Source organism: Aotus nancymaae, unplaced genomic scaffold, assembly GCF_030222135.1.
Source record: "Aotus nancymaae isolate 86718 unplaced genomic scaffold, 86718_ANA_hifiasm-v0.15.2.pri h1tg000040l, whole genome shotgun sequence".
In the NCBI taxonomy this organism is placed as follows: domain Eukaryota; kingdom Metazoa; phylum Chordata; class Mammalia; order Primates; family Aotidae; genus Aotus; species Aotus nancymaae.
This window is the reverse complement of record NW_026988454.1, coordinates 101462147-101478991: the sequence shown is the minus strand read 5'-3', so window position 1 is coordinate 101478991 and position 16845 is coordinate 101462147. Positions and strand designations below refer to the sequence as shown.

General features: G+C 37.1%; 1 protein-coding gene across 1 annotated transcript in view; it reads right to left on the bottom strand.

Moving 5' to 3' along the window:
- EYS (eyes shut homolog) overlaps window positions 1-16845 on the bottom strand; it is a 2025572-nt gene that overhangs the window by 659088 nt on the left and 1349639 nt on the right.

The following is a 16845-nucleotide window of genomic DNA, read 5'->3' as shown; positions in this document are numbered from 1 at the left end:
CTACATAAAATGTACCAGCTAGGTTAGTGAATGCCAAAGAAAGTAACCATTTCTTAAAGAAAGGCAGATTTTAAGAGACATGCTTTTCCATGCATATGTTAGCCTGCTCTTATTCTTTATGGGCTCTCAGATGTACAACAAACAAACAAACAAAAAAAGAAGCTTAGCTGATCCAGCCCTTTGCACAAAGGGACTCAGAGTGTTTTTTTTTTTCTTGAAAACCTAAGAAAAATCAATCTCAGGGAGAAACAATCATGCTGAAGGTTTTTTGAACACAACAGCGTACCCCAAATGTGACCCTTCCTGGAAAATTTTGTTCCAAAAATATGGAACTATATATTTTGATTATCACATCACTGTATTTAGAAGTATAAAAATGTATTCTTAAAGAAAAGTTTATTATTTAATCAGAAAATATGTCTTTTTCTGCCTAGTATGTGCAAGACCCTGTCCAAATCCTTGGGATAAGAATGCAAATAAAATTCCATGAGTATTCCTAGCAAACTACTGTCCAGAAAATGTCACGGACACATAGAATGACTACAGAGTGATATGGTAATTACTAAAGGAATGCGTAAACAATATTACAGGAATACAGATAAGGGAAAGATTGATTCTCCCTGAGAGGCCAGGGAAGAATTCACAATGCAGCTAAATTTGAAGAAAGAAGATAATATAGTCTATAAGATACAACTATGACTTTAAAATAGTATTAAAATTTTTTAGTCTACAATCAGACTCATTTCTGATAATTTAAATATTCTAGTTATTGTATTGTTGCTGTAACAAAAGCAACAACTTTTCAAAACAAATTTTCACAAACCTAACACTAATAAGAACATCTTCTCTTGGGTTTGAGAAAAATGTGATCGCAAAAGTATTGCTTTAACAATTAGATTTTTTTTCCTTCAAAGTTGTTTATAATTTAGGACACACAGCACGCACATGCACACATACACATACGTAATTACACTCATCATTGTTTCAAATGTGAGAGTTAGATATTTTCATTTTCCCTCCAGAAGCTTGATTTAGGCAACTATTATTCTAAATGTTAAGTGTAGAAGACAGTGTGACAATTCCTCAAGGACCTAGAAATGGAAATGCTATTTGACCCAGCAATCCCATTACTGGGTATATACCCAAATAATTATAATTTGTTCTATTATAAAGACACATGCACACGTATGTTCACTGCGGCACTGTTTACAATAGCAAAGACCTGGAACCAACCCAAATGTCCACCAACAATAGACTGGATAAAGAAAATGTGGCACATATACACCATGGAATACTACGCTGCCATAAAAAACGATGAGTTCGTGCCTGTCATAGGGATATGGATGAATCTGGAAACCATCATTCTCAGCAAACTGACACAAGAACAGAAAGTCAACGTGGGTGGGGGGTAGTGGGGTGAAGGATGCAATACCTCCTGTTGCATGCAATGTACACTATTTGGGTGATAGGTACACTAAATGCTCAGACTTCACCACTGCACAATACATCCGTGTAACACAACTGCACTTGTACCCCTACACCTATAAAAATAAAAATAACCTGTATGATTAGTAAAAGATGACTATTTTTAAATGGCATTTTTATTGTTGGTTTTTTACTCTGCAAGTCTCATTGAATTTATTTCTGTTCAGACAGAAATTCAACCATTCAGAAGACTATCAAGGAAAAGTAAACATGAGGGTGAAGTTAGGAAGTGATTAAAATGATCAAAGAAAGAAAGAAAAAGTAATGACACACAAAAAGATTCTTTTCTTTCTCAGTCTCTAAGAGCTTGCTCTATGAATCTGGGTGCTCCCGTGTTGGGCGCATATTTTTTTAGGACGGTTAGGTCCTCTTGTTGAATTGAGACCTTTACCATTATGTAAATACCCTTCTTTGTCTTTTTTTTTTTTTTTTAATCTTTGTTGGTTTAAAGTCTGTTTTGTCTGAAATTAGAAGAGCAACCCTTACCTTTTTATATTTTCCATTGACATGACAGATTTTTCTCCGTCCCTTTTATTTGAACCTATGGTGTCACTGCATGTGAGACTGGGTTTCTGAAGACAGAATACTGTTGGGTTTTGCTTCTTTATCCAACCTTCCACTCTGTGCCTTTTAATTGAAGCATTTAGCCCACTTACTTTCAAGATTAGTATTAACATGTGCAGATTTGATTTTGTCATCATGTTGTTAACTGGTTATTATGCAGACTTGTTTGTGTGGCTGCTTTATAATGTCACTGGTCTATGTACTTGTGTTTTTCTGTAGTGGCCGGGAATGGTATTTCTTTTCCATATTTAGCCCTCCCTTCAGGGTTTCTTGTAAGGTAAGTCTGGTGGTAATGAATTCTCTGAGCATTTCATTGGCTGAAAATGGTCGTATTTCTCCTTTGCTTACAAAACTTAGTTTTACTGAATATGTAATTCTTGGCAGAAAATTATTTTCTTTAAGAATACTGAATATATGCCCCCAATCTTTTCTGGTTTGTAGGGTTTCTGCTGACAAGTCTGCTGTTAACCTGATAGGGTTTCCTCTGTGGGTAACCTGCCCCTTCTCTCTAGCTGCCTTTAAGATTTTTTCTTTCATCTCACTATTGGAGAATCTAATGACTATGTGTCTTGGGGATGGTCTTCTTCGGGATGGTGTAGTATTATGCAGGGGTCCTCTCCATGTTCTGAATTTGAATGTTGACCTCTCCAGTAGGGTTGGGGAAATTTTTATAGATGATACCCTAAATTGTGTTTTCCACATTGCTTGGCTTTTAACCCTCTTTTTCAGGGACACCAATGAGTTACAGATTTGGTCTCTACAGAATCCCATATTTGTCAGAGGTTTTGTTCATTCTTTATTGTTTTTCTTTTATTTTTGTCTCACTAACTTATTTTGGAGAGCCAGTATTTAAGCTCTGAGATTCTTTCCTCAACTTGGTCAATTCTGCTGTTAATACTTGTGATTACATTATGAAGTTTTTCTAGTCTGTTTTTCTGATCCATAAGATCAGTTGGTGTTTTCTTATAATAGCCATTTTGTCTATCAGTTCCTGTATTGTTTTATCGTAATCCTTAGATTTCTTGGATGGCATTTTGACTACCTACTGTATGTTGATAATCTTCATTCCTATCCATATTCTTACTTGTATTTCTGACATTTCAGCCATTTTAACTTGGTTGAGAACCACTGCTAGGGAGCTACTGTGGTTATTTGGAGGTAAGAAGACACTCTGGCTTTTTGAGTTGCCAGAGTTCCTGTGCTGTTTTTTTTTCTTGTGTGGGATGACATTCTTTCAGTCTTTGAAGCTGCTATCCTTTGGATGGATTTTATTGTTGTTGTTTTCTTCTTTGAGGGACTGCTTACGGTACAGGTGTGCTTGATTGAATGGCTTCACTTCTAGTCCACTCCTGCATCTTGGAGAGGCCCTCTCTGATTGCTGTCTCCATACCCATATTTCTTTAGTTCTGGATGACAAGGCTTCCTCAGGCAGGGGCTGTAGTTGGCAGGCAAGCTGTATTCTTGTCAGGTTGGTTCTAATCTGCTGTCTGTGTGCTTCCTATGAAACAGAGGATTGTACCTGTCTGCAGTTATAGATGGAATTGGGATCACTGGGTGGGAAGCTCTACTGGGTATGGCTTGTCTAGCAAGGCGAGATTGGTGTGGGTGGCGTTGCATGCCCTGACACTGGGGTGTTTTCAGGGCAACAGGAAGCCGTGCCCCTTGGCAAATTCAGGAAGAAGTAGAACAGCTGAGCCAGAAGCTCTAGCAGGTACGGCACACCCGGCTACCAGCAGCAGGGGTGGGCGGAGCATCTGGGTTCCTCCTGGGACAAAAAAAGTTCCCACAGAAGCAGGACCACTGGGCCAGAAGCTCTAGAAGGCTTTTTCCACCTTCTAGATTATCAGTGATGGAGGTGGGTGGGTCATGCACCCTGCTATCCATATGTCTTCTGGGACAAAAGAAGCTGTGCTTTCTAGCTGAGTTCTCACAAAAGCAAGAACACAGGGCCAGAAGCTCTAGTAGGCACTGCTTGACTGGTTATTAGCAGCTGAGGTGTGTGGGGATGCCTGTGCTGCCAGGTGCTTCTGGATGCACACTCCAGTTAAGTTCACACAGAAGCAGGGGACTGGGACCTCTAGCAAGCATTGCCTACCTGGCTGCTAGTGGCAGGAATGGGTGGAGTGGCTGGCCTAGTTCAGGCTGAAGGGAGACCACTGGTCTGAAAGCTGGTGCCAAATCCCCTCTGGTAGGGTTCCAGGGGGTGGAGGAGGGTGGAGGTGTGAGGGATGCGGGATGAGTGGTGTGGTGGTAAGGGGGTGGGGATGGAGCAATCTTGCTAATCCCAGACACCACAACTATGGCCTCCATTGGGTCTATGGCACCAGTGCTGGTAGGCTTTGGGGCCTAAAGCTTGTAGAGGTCCCTTGGATTTGAGAATTGCCTCTGCATAACATCTAAGTGATTCTCTGCTTTAGTCTAGAAGTGCGGTGGTTGTTGAGTGGGAGCAGGGGAGCTGGGGGATTCTCCCTATCCCAGTCTTGCACAGGTCCCTGAGGAGAGCGTGAATCCCCCAGAGCGTTCTAACTTATTCACCCTTTCCCATATTGGAGAGGTTTCCCTGGCTCCATGTTGATACCAGACAGGTCAGTGCCCAGCTTTGCTCCTCTTGCTTCCTGTGTTCCCCTGTTCCCCGTCTGCTTTCTTTAAATTTAAATTTTTATTTTTATTACACTTTAAGTTCTAGGGTACATGTGCAGAACGTGCAGGCCTGTTACATAGGTATACATGTGCCATGTTGGTTTGATGCACCTGTCAACCAGTCATCTACATTAGGTATTTTTCCGAATGCTATCCCTCCCTGAGACCACACCCCCAGACAGGCCCCTGTTTGTGATGTTTCCCTCAGTGTCCCTGTGTTCTCATTGTTCAACTCCCACTTATGAGTGAGAACATGCAGTGTTTGGTTTTCTTTTCTTGTGTTAGTTTGCTGAGAATGATGGTTTCCATGTCCCTGCAAAGGATATTAACTCATCCTTTTTTAGGGCTGCATAGTATTCCATGGTGTGTATGTGCCACATTTTCTTTATCCAGTCTATCACTGATGAGCATTTGGTTGGTTCCAAGTCTTTGCTATTGTGAAGAGTGCTGCAATAAACATACATGTGGTTGTGTCTTTATAGTAGAATGATTTATAATCCTTTGGGTATATATCCAGTAATGGGATAGCTGTGCCAAATGGTATTTCTATTTCTAGATCCCTGAGGAATCGCCACACTGTCTTCCACAATGGTTGAACTAATTTACACTCCCACCAACAGTGTAAAAGCATTCCCATTTCTCCACATCCTTTCCAGTATCTTTTGTTTCCTGACTTTTTAATGATTGCCATTCTAACTGGCATGAGATGGTATCTCACCGTGGTTTTGATTTTCATTTCTCTAATGACCAGTGATAATGTGCTTTTTTTTCATATATTTGTTGGCTGCATAAATGTCTTCTTTTGAAAAGCATCTGTTCATATTCTTTGCTCACTTTTTGATGGGGTTTTTCCTTTTTTTTTTTTGTAAATTTACTTAAGTTATTTGTAGATTCTGGATATTAGCCCTTTGTCAGATGGATAGATTGCAAAAGTTTTCTCCCATTCTGTAGGTTGCATGTTCATTTTGATGATAGTTTATTTTGCTTTGCAGCTCTTTAATTAGATCCCCTTTGTCTATTTTGGTTATTGTTGCCATTGTTTTTGGTGTTTTAGTCATGACGTCTTTGCCCATGCTTATGTCCTTAATGGTATTGCCTAGGTTTTCTTCCGGAGTTTGTATGGCTTTAGGTTGTATATTTAAGTCTTTAATTTATCTTGTTAATTTTTATATAAGGTGTAAGGAAGGGATCCAGTTTCAGCTTTCTGCATATGGCTAGCCAATTTTCCCAATATCATTTACTAAATAGGGAATCCTTTCCCCATTACTTGTTTTTGTCAGGTTTGTCAAATGTCAGATGGTTGTAGATGTGCTGCATTATTTCTGAGGCCTCTGTTCTGTTCCATTGGTCTATATATCTGTTTTGGTATGAGTACCATGATGTTTTGTTACTGTAGCCTTGTAGTTTGAAGTGAGGTAGCATGATGCTCCAGCTTTGTTCTTTTTGCTTAGGATTGTCTTGGCTATGAAGGTTTTCTCTTGGTTCTGTATGAAATTTAAAGTAGTTTTTTTTCCCAATTCTGTGAAGAAATTCAATGTTAGCTTGATGGGGATAGCATTGAATCTATGAATTACTTTGGACAGTATGGCCATTTTCATAATATTGATTCTTCCTATCCATGAGCATGGAATGTTTTTCCATTTGTTTGTGTCCTCTCTTATTTCAGAGGTCCTTCACATCCATTGTAAGTTGTATTCCTAGGTATTTTATTCTCTTTGTAGCAATTGTGAATGGGAGTTCACTAATGATTTGGCTCTGTTTATTGGTGTATAGGAATGCTTGTGATTTTTGCACATCAATTTTGTATCCTGAGACTTTGTTGAATTTGTTTATCATCTTAAGGAGGTTTTGGGCTGAGACGATGTGGTTTTCTAAATATACAATCATGTCATCTGCAAACAGAGACAATTAGACTTCCTCTTTTTCTAATTGAATACCCTTTATTTCTTTCTCTTGCCTGATTGCCCTGGTCAGAACTTTTAATACTATAGGAGTGGTGAGAGAGGGCATCCCTGTCTTGTGCTGGTTTCCAAAGGGAGTACTTCCAGTCTTTGCCCATTCAGTATGATATTGGCTGTGGGTCTGTCATAAATAGCTCTTATTATTTGAGGTACGTTCCATCAATATCTATTTTATTGAGAGCTTTTTTAGCATGAAGGGCTGTTGAGTTTTGTATAATGCAATGAGAAGAGCTAACTATCCTAAATATCTATGCACCTAAAACAGGAGCACTCCAATTCATAAAGCAAGTTCTTGGAGACCTACAAGGAGACTTAGACTCCTACACAATAATAGTGGGAGATTTAACACCTCACTGTCAATATTAGACAGATCAATGAGATAGAAAATTAACAAGGATATCCAGGACTTGAACTCAGCTCTGGACTAAATGGACCTAATAGACATCTACACAACTCTCCACCCCAAATCCACAGAATATACATTCTTCTCAACACCACATTGCACTTATTCTAAAATCTATCACATAATTGGAAGTAAAACACTCCTCAACAAATGCAAAAGAACAGAAATTATAACGATCTCTGAGACCATAGTGCAATCAAATTAGGATTCAGGATTAAGAAACTCACTCAAAACTGCACAAGTGTATGGAAACTGCACAATGTGCCCCTGAATGACTACTTGATGAAATAAGGCAGGAATAAAGATGCATTTTGAAACCAATGAGAACAAAGACACAACGTACCAGAATCTCTGGGACACATTTAAAGCAGTGTGTAGAGGGAAATTTATAGCACTAAATGTCCAAAAGAGAAAGCAGGAAAAATCTAAATCGACACCCTATCATCAAAATTGAAAGAACTAGAGAAGCAAGAGCAAACAAATTCAAAACTAGCAGAAGACAAGAAATAACTAAGATCAGAGCAGAACTGAAGGAGATAGAGACATAGAAAACCCATTAAAAAAATCAATGAATCCATGAGCTGTTTTTTTTAAAGGATGAACAAAATAGATCACTAGCCAGACTAATAAACAAGAAAAGAGAGAAGTACCAAATTGATGCAATAAAAAATGATAAAGGGGATATCAGCATGGATTCCACAAATATACAAACTATCATTAGAGAATACTATAAACACCACTATGCAAATAAACTAGAAAATCTAGAAGAAATTGATAAATTCCTGGATACAAACACCCTCCCAAGAGTAAACCAGGAAGAAGTCAAATCCCTGAATAGGCCAATAACAAGTTCTGAAATTGAGTCAGTAATTAATAGCCTACCAACCAAAGAAAATTCAGGAGTAGACGGATTCCCAGCTGAATTCTACCAGAGGTACAAAGAGGAGCTAGTACCATTCCCTCTAAAACTATTCTGAACAATAGAAAAAGAGAGAATCCTCCCTAACTCATTTTATGAGGCCAGAATCATCCTGATACCAAAACCTGGGAGAGACACAACAACAACAACAACAACAACAAAAACAGAAAATTTCAGGCCAATATCCCTGATGAACATCGATGTGAAAATTGTCAATAAAATCCTGGCAGACCAAATCCAGCAGCACATCACAAAGCTTATCCACCACGATCAAGTCAGCTTTATCGATGGGATGCAAGGCTGGTTCAACATATGCAAATCAATAAATGTAATTCATGACATAAACAGAACCAATGACAAAACCACATGATTACCCCTTTGGCTTTAATTAATCCCAACTAGTTTTCCAGATGACCAGCCTACAGGGTCAGTGTTCACTGGCCCTTTTTTTCCTCTTGTGAGAGTGGCACACAAGAGCTGCTACTAGTCTCCCATCTTAGCTTCTGCTTTATGTTTGGAAGAAAGCTAATACCCTGAAGCTGCCAAAAGGTAAAGTAGTCCCAGCTAAGCATACAGAAAGATAACATGGAGAGAATGAGAGAGACAGAGAGAAGGATAGAGAGTGAGAGAGAGAGGGCAGGCTAGTCAGTCTTCTTCTCCAACTGTCCTTGCTGAAACATGTAAATGAAGAGGTCATTTTGGGCATTTCATTCCTAAAAGATTACAAGTGGAGCAAAAAAGAGTTCCCTTCATTGTCTCTTACCAAAATTCCAGAAATGTGAGGAAATAAATGATATATGTTATTTTTGAGTACTAAGTTTTTGGGATTAATTTATCAGGAAGCAATTACTAAATATCTTGATCAGAATTGACACTTAAAAAATTGGTTACTTAATACTTCAGATGTCCTTATGAAAATATAAAATACATTTTGTTAATTCATATATGGATGAGTATTTTCCAATCCTGTGGTCACACAGAAAGATTTCCTAATTAAGTATAAGAATATGTATAGCAAGCAAAGAATTACCTTTGGTATGAAACCTCATTTTTCATTTTTTAATCCATTTTACAGAAGAAGCTGTCCCTTGACTATATCACAATGCTGATTGCTATTGCTGCATCAGAATGTCATAGTTACTCTTAAAATTAAATTGTCTCTATTTGCAGACAACATGGTTGCATATTTAGAAGAGCCCATTATCTCAGCCGAAATTCTCCTTAAGCTGATAAGCAACTTCAGTAAAGACTGAGGATACAAATGCAATGTGCAGAAATCACAAGCATTCTTATATACCAATAACAGACAAACAGAGAGGCAAATCAAGAGTGAACTCCCATTCACAATTGCTACAAGGAGAATAAAATACCTAGGAATACAACTAACAAAGGATATAAAGGACTTTTTCAAGGAGAACTACAAACCACTGCTCAACAAAATAAGAGAGGGCACAGATGGAAAAACATTCCATGCTCATGGATAGGAAGAATCAATATCATGAAAATGGCCATACTGCCCTAAGTAATTTATAGATTCAGTGCTATCCCCATCAAGCTACCAATGATCTTCTTCATAGAACTAGAAAAGATCACTTTAAACTTCATATGGAACCAAAAGAGAGCCTGCATAGCCAAGACAATCCTAAGCAAAAAGAACAAAGCTGGAGGCATCATGCTGCCTGACTTCAAACTATATTACAATGCTACAGTAATCAAAACAGCATGGTACTGGTACCAAAACAGAGACATAGACCAATGGAACAGAACAGAGGCCTTGGAAGCAACACCACACATCTACAACCATCTGATCTTTGACAAACCTGACAAAAACAAAGAATGGGGAATGGATTCCCTGTTTAATAAATGGTGTTGGGAAAACTGGCTAGCCATGTGCAGAAAGCAGAAACTGGACCCCTTCCTGTCACCTTACACTAAAATTAACTCCAGATGGATTAAAGATTTAAACATAAGACCTAACACCATAAAAAACTAGAATAAAACCTAGGTAAAACCATTTAGGACACAGGCATAGACAAGGACTTCATGACTAAAACACAAAAACAATGGTAACAAAAGCCAAGACAGACAAATGGGATCTAATTAAACTTCAGAGCTTCTGTACAGCAAAAGAAACAATCATTAGAGTGAACCAGCAACCAAAAGAATGGGAAAACAATTTTGCAATCTACCCATCTGAAAAAGGGCTAATATACAGAATCTACAAAGAACTAAAACAGATTTACAAGAAAAATAACAAGAAAACCCATTCAAAAGTGGGCAAAGGATATGAAAAGACACTTTTCAAAAGAAGACATATATGAGGCCAACAAACATATGAAAAAATGCTCATCATCACTGGTCATTAGAGAAATGCAAATCAAAACCACATTGAGATACCATCTCACATCAGTTAGAATGGCAGTCTCATTAAAAAATCTGGAGACACCAGATGCTGGACAAGATGTGGAGAAATAGGAACACTTTTACACTGTTGGTGGGAGTGTAAATTAGTCAACCATTGTGGAAGACAATATGGCAATTCTTCAAGGATCTAGAAATAGAAATTCAATTTGACTCAGCAATCCCATTACTGGGTATATACCCAAAGGATTATAAATTGTTCTATTATAAAGACACATGCACATGTATGTTCACTGCAGCACATGTACAATAGCAAAGACCTGGAACCAACCCAAATGCCCATCAATGATAGACTAGATAAAGAAAATGTGGCACATATACACCATGGAATACTACACAGCCATAAAAAGCAATGAGTTTGTGTCCTTTGTAGGGACTTGGATGAATCTGGAAAGCATCATTCTCAGCAAACTGACACAGGAACAGAAAACCAAACACCACATGTTCTCACTCATAGGTGGGTGTTGAACAACGAGAACTTGTGGACTCAGGGAGAGGAGCATCATACACTGGGGTCAGTTGTGGCTATTGGGGGGGACAGTGGAGCGGTGGGGAGGGTGAGGAGAGACAATGTTGGGAGAAATGCTGGATATAGATGAAGGGGGAATGGAGATAGCAATCCACCTGGTTATGTATCCACCTATGCAACAACCCTGTATGATCTGCACTTGTACCCCAGAACCTAAAGTACAATAAAAAAAATTAATTCTTCATTGAAAAGATGAGTTAAAGAGCTTAAGTCAGGGTGAGATTTTTCCAGACTAAAAGAAAGGGTTGTAATGACTATTTTATGTCTCTTGGCTAATATATGTTTGCATGTTGGACAGAGTTTAATCTAGGCTTGCTTTCTTTGTAATATACTACATGCAGGTGAGGGTATAGGGTAGGAGATATAATAGATACTGTCTACCTACCAGAGTCTTCAGGTGCTTACAAAAATTCTGAAGACAGCTGAAGAGAAAAATTGACTCAAGACAGTTTGTAACAAGTGGGAATTCTGGCTAATCATAGTAAGAATGAAGAGCAAAGGAGAGGTTTGATTATTATAGATTATTTTCTCCACTTTGTATTAATAGGTTTTTTAGAGAAGGACAAAGGAAAGGAGACAGATAAAAGCAAAGATATATTTGAAAGTTTAAAAAATGATACATTCTGTATAAGGCTCTATATACACAATCTCAAATAAGACAAATGATACCAAATCAGTGCAAGAGTATCCTTTTGTCAACAATTGTGTTTTCTCTCATTTTTACCAGTGAACCTAATGAAAACTAAATTCTATTCCACTGAATTAATACAATCTAAAAATAGAATTATATTCAATATCCTTCTACTCAATAAAAAATAGCGAGTCCTTCTAGAGGCAGATATAAACCATGAAGATTAAAAAGCAAATTAAGAAAGATCTATCATTTCAAAGGGTATGTACCACAGTGGAAGAAGACAGAAGACAAAGTGATGATTGCAGTAAAAAGGAGATGATATTTGCTAGAATAGACACAAATACATGTTTCTGTGGAATCCTGTTTAGGGGAAGTTAACTCAGACTTCCTTGTCAGGGAAACCTTCTTTAAGGAATTGGAGGACAGGACAACAGGAGCTTCCTGGGAGCAATTAGAGGTGGTCTTGTAGGTAGAGACAAGAACTGACACCAAAGGACAGACAAAATGGGGTCTAGGGAAAACTACATGGAAATGAAAACCTGAGGATAGATATAAAACCCAGGCAAATCAAGGACTGGGGAAAAGTTAGTGTTAGCAAACTGGAATGAAAGGAGGCTGAAGAATTTGAAATAAGTCAGTGATATATTTTAGAAACTTCTCTGTCTGTTCCATATACCCTGAGAATTCCAACAATTTATAGAAGGTATGTGATGAGCCTGAGCTATTCTGTTCTCTGAGAGGTGGTTTTAGAATTCTGCACTCTCTCTAGGGTAATCATATTCCCTCTCATTGCTTCCCCTACAGCTAACCCATCAGACATTATCTCTGGGCTGAAGTCACTGTCTCAGGGAAATCTCAACCTGATTTTCCCAAAGGCACTTTAGACTAACTGGTACAAAAGCAGATTTGTCATTTGAGGCTTATGACAAGCCTCAAATATACATAATAAAATTTATTTTTTAAAAGGTGAATTTGTCATCTTTTGTCATAAACTTGCTTCCTTTCTTATATTTTCCATTTCAGGGTAGGTTTCCTCAGCTACTTAATCAGCCCAGAATAGAAACCTGGCTGTTATACTGGACTGCACCCACTACTTCACCTTAAAACACTGACCCTGAGAAGGCAGAGAAAGGCTTTGTGAATTTTTTCATTAATGCATAACATCCACGAAGACGGAGATTATTCACCAGTAAATCCCCAACCACAGAATAATGCCTGGCACATAGTGGATACTCTCTAGCTGGATGAATAAATAGATAGATGGATGGAATGATGGATGGATAAATGGATGGATGGATAGATAGGTAGATAGACAGACTTGTTGGATTAATGAATGATTTTCTCATTTGTTTTACTTTTATTTTATTATACTTTAAGTTTTGGGGTCCATGTGTAGATTCTGCAGGATTGTTATGTATGTATACATATGCCATGGTAGTTTGCTGTATCTATCACCCTGTCATCTACATTAGGTATTTCTCCTAATGCTATCCCTCTTCAGTCTCCCCACTCCCTGCTATCCCTCCCCTGGCTCCCCCACCCCTCGGCAGGCCCTGGTGTGTGATGTTCCCCTCCCTATGTCCATGTGTTCTCATTGTTCAACATCCGCTTATGAATGAGAATGTGGTATTTGGTTTTCTGTTCTTGTGTCAGTTTACTAAGAATGATGGTTTCCAGATTCAACCACGTCCCTGCAAAGGACATAAACTCATCCTTTTTTATGGCTGTATAGTATTCTATGATGTATATGTGCCACATTTTCTTTATCCAGTCTATCATTGATGAGCATTTGGGTTGGTTCCAAGTCTTTGCTATTGTAAACAGTGCTGCAATAAACATATGTGTACAAGTGTCTTTATGATAGAATGATTTATAATCCTTTGGGTATATATCCAGTAGTGGGATTGCTGGGTCAAATGGTATTTCCATTTCTAGATCCTTGAGGAATTGCCACACCATCTTCCACAACGGTTGAACTAATTTACACTCCCACCAGCAGTGTAAAAGCATTCCTATTTCTCCACATCCTCTCCAGCATCTGTTGTCTCCAGATTTTTTAATGACTGCCATTCTAACTGGCGTGAGATAGTATCTCAATGTGGTTTTGATTTGCATTTCTCTAATGACCAGTGATGATGAGCTTTTTATTCATATGTTTGTTGGCTGCATAAATGTCTTCATTTTTGTTAGCTCTTATGTCATTGAAAAAAAAGGCATACTAATGAATTAAGATGTTTTCCAGAATATGAACTAATTCAAAAGGAGAGTCCATAGATAGTGAATTCAAAGAAACATATAAGGATTTTTCAATTTGTTATAATACTGTCTTAAAAATTTTGTTTAAAACAGACATTGCATTAAAAGTCTCTCATTAAAGTAGACCAGAAAACAATGGTTTAGTAAAAGGTGTTTGACTTTGTTATTTGTAGTGAGTCAGTATAGCCTATGTTTTAAAAGTGTGGGTTAAATTTTGGCCCTAGTATTCAATAACTGTGAATCTAAAGCCAGGCCATTCAGCCCCTGTGAGCCTCAATTCCCTTATCTGTGAAATGGAGACACTAATATTACATAGTGCAAAGAGCTACTTAAAACATTAATGAGACAGTAAACGTGAAGCACTTGTACGAGTATTTAGCTAAGGGAATGTATTTAATAACTACTAACTACTAATAGAAGGACAATAATTCTATAAAGAAAGACATTTTATAAAGTTGTGTTTTTGATTTTTTTAGTAAACAAATGATCTTCTAAAATGATCTTACATGATTGAAACATCAGATCCTGTCTCTCCATTGTAGTCTAATAACCAAAGCAAGTGAGATTTACAATAAAGTGGATTCTGGAGCTGTGTTGACTGGGGTCAAATACTCATTCCATCACCGACTAGTTGCATAAGCTTGAGCAAATTGCTTGTTCTTGCTATGCTTCAATTTCCTCAGCTGCAAAATATGTGTAAGTCCCTATCTACTCAATTGGTGTAAGAATTAAATCAGCTAGTATTTGTAATGAACTTAAAGCTGACCCTAGACAAAAAAAAATAATAATAAATAAATAAATAAATAAAAAGCTACATGCTCCAGAATGCTTGCTCACTTGTTGAATAAATGGGTGCATGAATGCCCCTTAGTGTTGTATACATGATGTGTTTCCTCCCTTTAATAATAAAGACTAAGGGATAAAGTGTCAAAGCCTAAGGAAGAGTCAAAAGACAATGTCAATGACAGTGAAGAATAAGATTTCATGGAAGTATAGAAGATAATTTTTGTTTTCTTCCACTAGAAAGGTAGACAAGTTACATTGCCTTAAATACCAGGAGGCTGAATATTCATTAATCTGTTTTTCTAAGTGATATAAAAATGAAACATAGTATTTTAGAAAAGCAAAATGATAATTATTTTTAAACTAAATATGTAAAAATTATTAATATTTAGCATATGAACTAGGATCAAATGCTTTATAACATGAGCATCAATTTGTGCATCACAATCTCTAAACTTTCATTTCCAGAATATGTCTTATATAATCCATAATGCGTGTGGATTACACATAATCCACATGTATGTAATTTCATGTTCTTGTACATGTACGTAATTACATCTGGATTATATAGGACTAGAAATAACTTCAAAAATTATTTTTTATGTTTGATTAGCACAGAGTATAATGAAATATCAATGCTGGAGGGAAACTTAATAGTAAAAGGTAACAGTTATTAAATGTTCAATGTGCAATATCTTAATCATTCTCCCGACAACCTTAAGAAGGTAGAGTCTCTATTTTGTAGGTGAAGACAAAGCCAAGCAAGGGTAAATGGCTTGCCCAAGGCACCATGGCAATGAATTGAGGGAGCTAGGGTTCCAACTCCAGATCTACAATTCTTAATGCCACATCTCTACTGGCCCTTTTGAACTAGCCCTTGTAGGGATATTACTGAGTTCCTAAGAAGGCACTATTGCATGTCATATGGAAAATGGACCATATCTCAAAAACCTTAAGTTTGCAAAGTCTTAGCACTAAGAGGATTGGTTTTTAATTATCGGAAAGCTAGTTTTGTCTTATCATGCCCTGTCACTAGATATTGTTCTGTTTCTGCCTTTGAAGAAGCCAGTGTAGTTACTGATAAAGGCAGTTTTAATAACTTCGGATTATGTAACATTTTACAATTGACTTTACAAAGTACTTTATTTTCATCTTTATGGATTATGCTGCAAATTCTCTAAATTCATGCTTCACATATTTTTGAGTTTCTAGCCTCCTTAAATTTTACATTATGATTTTCTTACGTGAGATCATTCACCTGGGGATTCTTTTCTATAGCCTTTGGCTGAATTAGTCTTACGTCCTTCAATTTCACTAGAAAACTCTCTCCCAAATTAATAGCCCCAAAGCACTTAAGCCAAAAATTGATTTTATTTTACTCACTGTTGAGTTACACAGACTACATTGCAAAATAAAATAGAGTTTTAAAATTGTGATCTATATTACTAGAATTCCCTAACTAATATCAACCAGATTACTTCTTGCTTTACTTTACCCATTTTTCCCTCAGCACTTGTAAGGGAATATTGAAGGACTTTGATTTTAATAAATTCTGTTAACATAGAAAAAAAGTTAATATATATCCATTTGTCTCTATTTATATTTAATTTATTTCCAAGTTTAAACTATAGACCTGAGATGTGTTATTGTATGGTTTTGTTGATTTGTTTTTGTTAGTTTTAAAATGAAAAGCCTTTGACGTCTTTTACAATTAAATGAAAATTTAGGCAGGAACAGAAGGAACACCAGATGGGAGTTTCTCAAGAAGTGTCCTCAGGGATATCATATGAAAGTGAGGTGATCCTAGGTGAGGGGAACACAATAGAATTTGTGACTGGGATAATATCTTAATACAAACAATGTCTGTGCAATTTACATGCTGAGGAAATGGTATGTTACATATATATGTATATATGCACACATATATATGTATAGAATCATCTTGAGCTGGAATGAACTTTAAAAAATGTAGTCCAACTTCATCATTTATGGAAGAGTAGCTTAGGGGAAAGAGATTTCAAGTAATGGTTAACAGTGTCACAAAACTTATTATTTTTTGGCAGACGCATGATTAAAAATCAGGTGTCCTTGTTTCAAGCCTGTATTTTTTCTATCAACCAAAATTGTGTCTGGAAAAAGAATATAAATTTATTAAAATACGGATTTTTCCCCCATGTAGTGGTATTTGCCGATTTGCAGCTTTAAAATTTTTTTATTCCAGGCAGAGTTACAGAGCATTACATTATAGAC